The sequence below is a fragment of the Myotis yumanensis genome, unplaced genomic scaffold, assembly GCF_028538775.1.
Source record: "Myotis yumanensis isolate MYYU_CA2020_CCGP unplaced genomic scaffold, mMyoYum1.0.hap1 SCAF_19, whole genome shotgun sequence".
NCBI classification, from domain to species: domain Eukaryota; kingdom Metazoa; phylum Chordata; class Mammalia; order Chiroptera; family Vespertilionidae; genus Myotis; species Myotis yumanensis.
Window position 1 is genome coordinate 3610240 of NW_027223770.1, and position 7163 is coordinate 3617402.

Here is a 7163-nt window from a genome sequence, read left to right on the forward strand (position 1 = left end):
CAGTGCATGATCCAGGCAACCGCCGCCTCCAGCGCACGTTTCCCAACCGGCCCTGACTCCGGCCTCCAGGACCAGGGAGCACAGTCCACCCGGCCACGGCCCACCTGGAGGCTGTGTCCTGACCCACCCCCTTCTCCAGCGCCTGCCCATCGCTCCGGGACAGGCGGCTGGCCCCACTCGGAGCGCGCACGTGCTGGGCGCCGGCAACAGTGACGGCAGAATCCCTGCTCTCAAGAGCTGACGGTCCAGGTGGGGAGACACTATGACACACAGATCACACCTCCATCAGTTCCACAGAGATCACAGCCCACACTGGGCCTCCTGCATAAGACAACTGCGGACACTGACGAGTATAAATGAAAAATAAAACAGTGAAGTGACAGTGGATGGGCGCGGGCATGGCTGAGACAGGATGTAGGAGTTTGGGGGCAGTAAGTACCTTTGAAGGGGCGACTACATTTAAGCTGAGACCTGAAGTAGAGCAGCCAGAGTGGCTGGAGCCTGTGCAAAACTTAAGGTTGAAAAGAGCTTGGTGCGCGCAGCAACCAGGGGCCCAGGGGAGGGAGTGGTCGCAGCTGAGCTCAGAGCGTTGGGCGGGGGCTGGAGTGTGCAGGACTCAGCAGAGGGTGGTACAGGTTTGGATTTTATCCTCAGGGCAATAAGAAGTCACTAGTGCCAGAAAGCTAATGGCCAAACCTTACTGGAGACTAGAGGCCGATGCACGAAAGTCGTGCAAGAGTAGGCCTTCCTTCCCCCGGCTGCGGGCACCGGCTTCCCTGGCAGCCCCAGCTTCCCTGGCAGCCCCGGCTTCGATGAGAAGGACATCCGGTCTAATTAGCATGTTATCCTTTTATTATTATAGATTTTCAATGTAATCTTTCAAGGGGCAGATGAGAGAAGTTTTCCAAATCAAGGACATGAGCCAAGCAGTAAGGAGGTGAGTGGGTCTGGGGGAGACAATGCTAGCATCTCTTCTTGCTCAAAACCCAAACCCTGGGGTCCAAAGTAGACGTTAGTTGGGTAAAGATACTATGAATGAAAAAGTATTTTTTTTAATATATTTTATTGATTTTTTTACAGAGAGGAAGAGAGAGAGATAGAGAGCCAGAAACATCAATGAGAGAGAAACATCGATCAGCTGCCTCCTGCACATCTCCCACTGGGGATGTGCCCGCAACCCAGGTACATGCCCTTGACCGGAATCGAACCCGGGACTCCTCAGTCCGCAGGCTGACGCTCTATCCACTGAGCCAAACCGGTTTCGGCATGAAAAAGTATTTTAAGCATAAAATGTTCTGCATTGTGAATATGTAAGTATAGTATAAAGATTTCTTTCATCCCATTTATCCCCCTCCTTTAAAATAAACCATAGTTTACAATCGGTAGATCTGTCTATATATAAATATATATTAAAGAGAAAAGATATATATCTGAAAGTTGCTAAATCTGCTTTATTAGACTGCAGGTCACTTATTGCATAGAAACTGGACTGGGCTTTACACTCTAATGTACTTTTTACTTTTCCCAAGGTATGAACTTATTCTCTTTAAGTTGAATTTTCTTTACTACTTAAATCATTTATGTACATCTGGTAAATTATGACCAAATTTCTGTTAGATTGCATACAGTAAATTGAAATACACATGTGGTACACTAAAAAAAATTAAAAAATAACCCAAACCCTGACATGCCTCACCACGCAGCTCCCACTGACCGGCACCAAGTCATCGACGGGGCTTGTTCCCACCACACCCAGCTGCCCCCGCAGGCACCTGAGATACCATCTCAGCCTCCCCAGCACCTGACGAGGCCGGACGCACCCGCCTTTCAGACACCTCCATCCATTCCTCAGAGATCACAGCCCCCACGGGGCCTCCTGATCAGACAACACCCCGATTTCTCAACGCGTGCCATCCAGGTGCCACACCGGAGACGTGACTGACAAGAAATTCAAGCCAGAAGAATTCTCTTGTCATAGAATTTAATTGGATATTCCGAGATATGTCATTGCTCTGGGTGAACGAAATGCCTTTGAAATGTGTCCATTATTGCTCTCTCATGGTTTATGATAGGAACTGAACTGGGACCAGGGGCCAAGCTGGTAGTGTAAATGGATGCTGTGAGCTGGTGGAAGGAGTGGTGGGAATCGTGGAGTACTGGGGGTCACATGGCATATCTAAAGGGCACTGTGGCCCGGCCGGTGTGGCTCAGTGGTTGAGCATCAACCCATGAACCAGGAGGTCACAGTTTAATTCCCAGTCAGGCACATGCCAAGGTTTCAGGCTCAATCCCCATCAGGGGGCGTGCAGGAGGCAGCCGATCAATGATTCTCTGTTATCATTGATGTTTCTCTCTCCTTCTCCCGTCCTCTCTTTGAAATAAATAAAAACATTTTTTAAAAACCCACAAATAAACAAAGGGCACTGTCGCTGTTCACCTGGCCACTCGTTGCCCAGAGCTGGGAGATTTCAGATTTCTTGAGACACAGGAAACCTAGATTTGAGGGTAAAATCTCATGATTTTTAAATGTTGGCAATTAATTCAAATTTAAAAAAAGAAACCACACTAGGTAAGCCACACAAAACATTTATTTCCTTTTCTTTTGACACAATCTCAAATTTACAGAGAAATTATGAGGGCAATTCAAAGAACTTTTTATTCCTGAACCATTTGGGCATAAGTTGCTGACACAACGCCCCAATATTTTATGTGCTTCTCCTTACCGGGTGTCGCTGCTCCAGATCCTCTCAGTGGACAGACTTGTACTCGTGTGTGCACCACACACGCACGCTCACATCTACACGTAGTATTTGTTTCTAGAGTCATTGACCTACTAGTATTTTGGAAACCATGAGTCCACCAAATAGATCCAGTTTCCATCTAAGCCACAGGGTTAATTCTAGCTTTTTTCCCATTCCATGTTAATAACTCCCTCCTCTGACCGTGGGAAGCCTGGTATTCCCACTGATTTTAACCTGTTCATTTATCGGCCAATCCTCAGAGTGTAACGATTGTTATCGATGCTGCCCTCTCAACAAGACGCCCCTTACACCCCACTCGGGCTCTGACCCCCCACCCAGGCTGCCTGTCCATGAGGACACCTTCCTGGATCACATGAGCTCTGGCCACTCAACCTAGGTCACCTTCACCACACTCCTCCTCCCATTTGGGCCAGGACTCCCCTCTGTGGACCAGCACATACCCCCACCCTCCCACCCCCCCACCCCTCCATTGCTGATGCTTCCCTTGCTGAGACCCATCTAGTGGATTTGGGGTTGAAACTATCTTGTTTGTTTCCTTTTTTTGTTAACCCTCACCCCAGGATATTTTTTGCATTGATTTTTAGAGAGAGTGGAAGGGAGGGAGGGAAAGAGAGGAGAGACATCAATGTGGGAGAGAAACATCGATGTGAGAGAGACACATGGATTGGTTGCTTGCTGAACGTGGTCCAACTGGGGCCAGAGTGGAACCTGCAGCCCAAGCACGTGCCCTGACCAGGACTCCAACCTGACCCTTCCATGTGTGGGCCGGTGCTCCAGCCACTTAGACACAGGGGTGGGGCTGGGTCCAATTTTTCAGTTGTTCAAGAGTAGAAAGGAAGGCAGGGCAAGGAAGGGAAGGGAAGGGGAGGGGAGGGGAGGGGAGGGGAGGGGAGGGGAGGGAAGGGAGAGGGGAGAGAAACACAAACCTTGGCAAGCTGGCTTTAGCTACAGGCCATCAGGTCCTACCTTTAGTTCACTGTAGTGAGGCAGACATTCACACATTCAACTCATTTAAAAAAAAAAATTGTATTGATTCCAGAGAGGAAGGGAAAGGCAGAGACAGAAACATCAATGAGAGAGAATCATCGATCGGCTGCCTCCTGCACGCCCCACACTGGGGATCGAGCCGCACCCTGGGCCTGTGCCCTTGACCAGAATCGAACCCCGGGACCCTTCAGTCCGCAGGCCGATGCTCTATCCACTGAGCCCAACTGGCTCGGGCTCAACCAGTGTTTATGGAGTGTTTACGCGGGACCACGGGGGATAAAGGGTCGGCCGAGAACTAAAATGTTCGGGGAAATACTGCCCTGCCAAGGAGCCGCCGCATGTCTGTGGGCTGTTGCGCCATCACTTGCTCCATCGGGGACAGGCCCCTCCGATGCAGGACCCGCTGGGCCGGTTGGAACTGACTCAGGGGGTGAGGCGTTTACCCACCGAGTTGCGTCATTTTCCTGCCCAGCTCCACCCGCTGTTACATTCAGCTTCTTCCCGAGCTGAATCATCAAACCCTGTGGCTCGGCCTCTCCCTGCAGGTCCCCGGAGCGGACAGACAAGGCCGGCCCACGGCCCTGCCACAGGCCTCCTCCGCGTGAGCCTCCGCCACATGCAGAGTCACAACACCCGCAGGCGGCGCCGCTGAGCCCCGGCGGGGAGCCCGGCCTCCACTCCCCGCTTCCCTGGAGCTTCCCGCGGCTGCAGACCGAGGGCTGCAGGCCGATGGCAACCCGCGGGCCGCTGTGCTCTCGGCTCAGAGGCCAGGAGCCCAGGTCGGCTTCCCTGGGGCGGAACCGGGGTGTCCGCAGAGCCGCTCCCCGGGAAGCTCTGGGGAAAACCCGATGCTCTTGCCGGTGCTCCGGGCTCGTGGCCGCATCCCTCCCGTGTCTGCATCCCTCCGTGTCTGCCCGCCCTCAGGCCGCCTGCTCCCTGTGTGCGCATCGCCCGAGGCGGCTCCTGGAAGGACGCTGGCCTGGCCTCGGGGGCTGCCCCGGGGACACAGCACAGTCTCTCATCTCAAGATCCTTCCCTCGACCACACCTGCCAAGACCCCTTTTCCAAAGGCCCCCTGAGAGGCTCCGGGGACAGGGCCTGCTCCACCTGCGGCCGCTACTCGCCCCCACGCTGCCCCTCTCCCAGCCTCCGAGGTCCCAGCGGTGAGAAGGGGCTGGGGGTGATGGTAACTGCCGGCTGCTGTGGGTCTCAGCGGGGTGTGAGCCAGGCAGCTGGCACGCGGGCAGGCAGGCAGCCCTGGATGAGTGGGTGGTGATTAGGAATCGATTTCCTGAGTTATTTCTACCCAGTACTGGCAACGGTGGGGTAACGATCCCAATGATGTCACCTCTCCCGGGGCCAGGTTTTCAGAGGATCGCAGGCGCCCAGTGGGCTCTGTGGAGCCGGCTCCCCGGGGTGCGCAGCACGTGCCAGCCCGCCTGGCTGCTCCCCAGGCCCGTCTGCTTCTCTTCCCTGATTAGCGACCAGGCCGGGGACCGGAGCAGCCGCTACCGCTAAACACGTGACCTTTTTCTCCGTTACTGGATGAAAATGGTGTTCGGACATGGAAGCAACACGGAGGGGAGCCGAGGGAGAAACACTTCCCCCGTGTACCCACATGGGCAGCTGAAACCCAGCTGCCACCGACAGTCACAGCCAGCTCCCCTGCTTATTACGTCGGAGAACATGAAAGTCAAAGGTGCCCGGCCGGTGTGGCTCAGTGGTTGAGCATTGGCCTAGGAACCAGGAGGTCACGGTTCGATTCCCCCGTCAGGGCACATGCCCAGGTTGCAGGCTTCATCCCCAGTGGGGGGTGTGCAGGAGGCAGCCAATCAATGGTTCTCTCTCATCATTGATGCTTCTATCCCTCTCTCCCTCTCCCTTCTCTGTAAAATCAATAAAAATGTTTTAAAAATATTAAAGGTTGAAGATGGCTTTCTTTATTGCATTCGGTTCGAAGTCACTTCCCAGACTTTGCGAGGCCGCGGGGCGCACAGATGGCTCTCCGCCAAGGAGCTCGCAGACCCCGCGTCATTTCTTTACTTTTTCTTTTCACTTATTGAGAGAGAGAGCTTTGTTGTTCCAATGTTGATGCCTCATTGGTTGACTCCTGACTGGAGACCGAACCTACAACCTTGGTGTATCAGGACGACGCTCTAACCTACTGAGCCACGGGCCAGGGCAGGCCCAGTATTGTTAACAGGGATGAATCATATACAGAATCAGAGCGTCCAAACCTACTACGGGCCGAGGCTTTACCACTGAGCACACCGGCCTCGCAAAGCCTGGTGTGGATGCTCATGTTTTTAAAATATATTTTATTGATTTTTTTACAGAGAGGAAGAGAGAGTGAGAGTGAGAGGGATAGAGAGCTAGACACATCGATGAGAGAGAAACATCGATCAGCTGCCTCCTGCACACTCCCTACTGGGGATGTGCCCACAACCAAGGTACATGCCCTTGACCGGAATCAAACCTGGGACCCTTGAGTCCTCAGGCCAAGGCTCTATCCACTGAGCCAAACCGGTTAGGGCATGGATGCTCATTTTTTTTTTTAATGTTGTATATATACATGTATATGGTCTCTTTTTAAAAAAATATATTTTATTGATTTTTTTTCTTACAGAGAGGAAGGGAGAGGGCTAGAGAGTTAGAAACATGGATGAGAGAGAAACATCGATCAGCTGCCTCCTGCACACCCCCTACTGGGGATGCGCCCACAACCAAGGTACATGCCCTTGACCAGAATCGAACCTGGGACCCTTGAGTCCGCAGGCCAAGGCTCTATCCACTGAGCCAAACCGGTTAGGGCATGGATGCTCATTTTTAAAAGCCATTGCTTTAGGGCAGTGGTCAGCAAACTGCGGCCCCTTGAGTGTGGCTCTTCCACAAAATACCACGTGCGGGTGCGCACGTACAGTGCGATTGAAACTTCGTGGCCACACTCAAGGGGCCAAAGAGCCGCATGGGGCTCCCGAGCCACAGTTTGCCGACCACTGCTTTAGGGGGATAAGGACATATATGTAATACCTTAATCAATAAAGGAAAATAAAAAAGCCATTGCTTTAACTCAGCAATGAATACTATGGAGGAAAAACAATGTGTCCTGAGGTCAGGCTACCCGACCTACCCAGAGGAGATCATGGAGGGCTTCTCAGTGGAAGGGGCATTTACACCAAGGCCTGAAGGATGAGGAATTAGAGGGGGAAAGAGCCTTCCAGGCACAGGGAACAGTATGGGGGGAACATTGGCCCTGAGAGTTAAAGAGAAGGCCAGTGTGGTAGGCGAGGTCCACCAGGCGTCCAATGGCTGGCTCACTGGGTGGGCTTTGTGCGGAGGGAAATGGAGGCTGAGGAGGGCTCAGGGTCAAGCAGAGAAGGGAGCTGCTTTGACACCATCTCCCAGTCACCTTGA

General features: G+C 53.0%; 1 long non-coding RNA gene across 2 annotated transcripts; it reads left to right on the forward strand.

The window, feature by feature from the left end:
• Positions 1-81: 81 nt before the first annotated feature.
• On the forward strand, positions 82-2294 carry LOC138997861 (uncharacterized). 2 transcript variants are annotated; one of them, XR_011469031.1, is made up of 4 exons: positions 82-431; positions 863-937; positions 1081-1310; positions 1704-2294. It is a non-coding gene; the product is annotated as an uncharacterized lncRNA (long non-coding RNA). The 2 variants fall into 2 exon arrangements; XR_011469030.1 differs by having other exon boundaries at positions 82-249.
• Positions 2295-7163: the final 4869 nt, after the last annotated feature.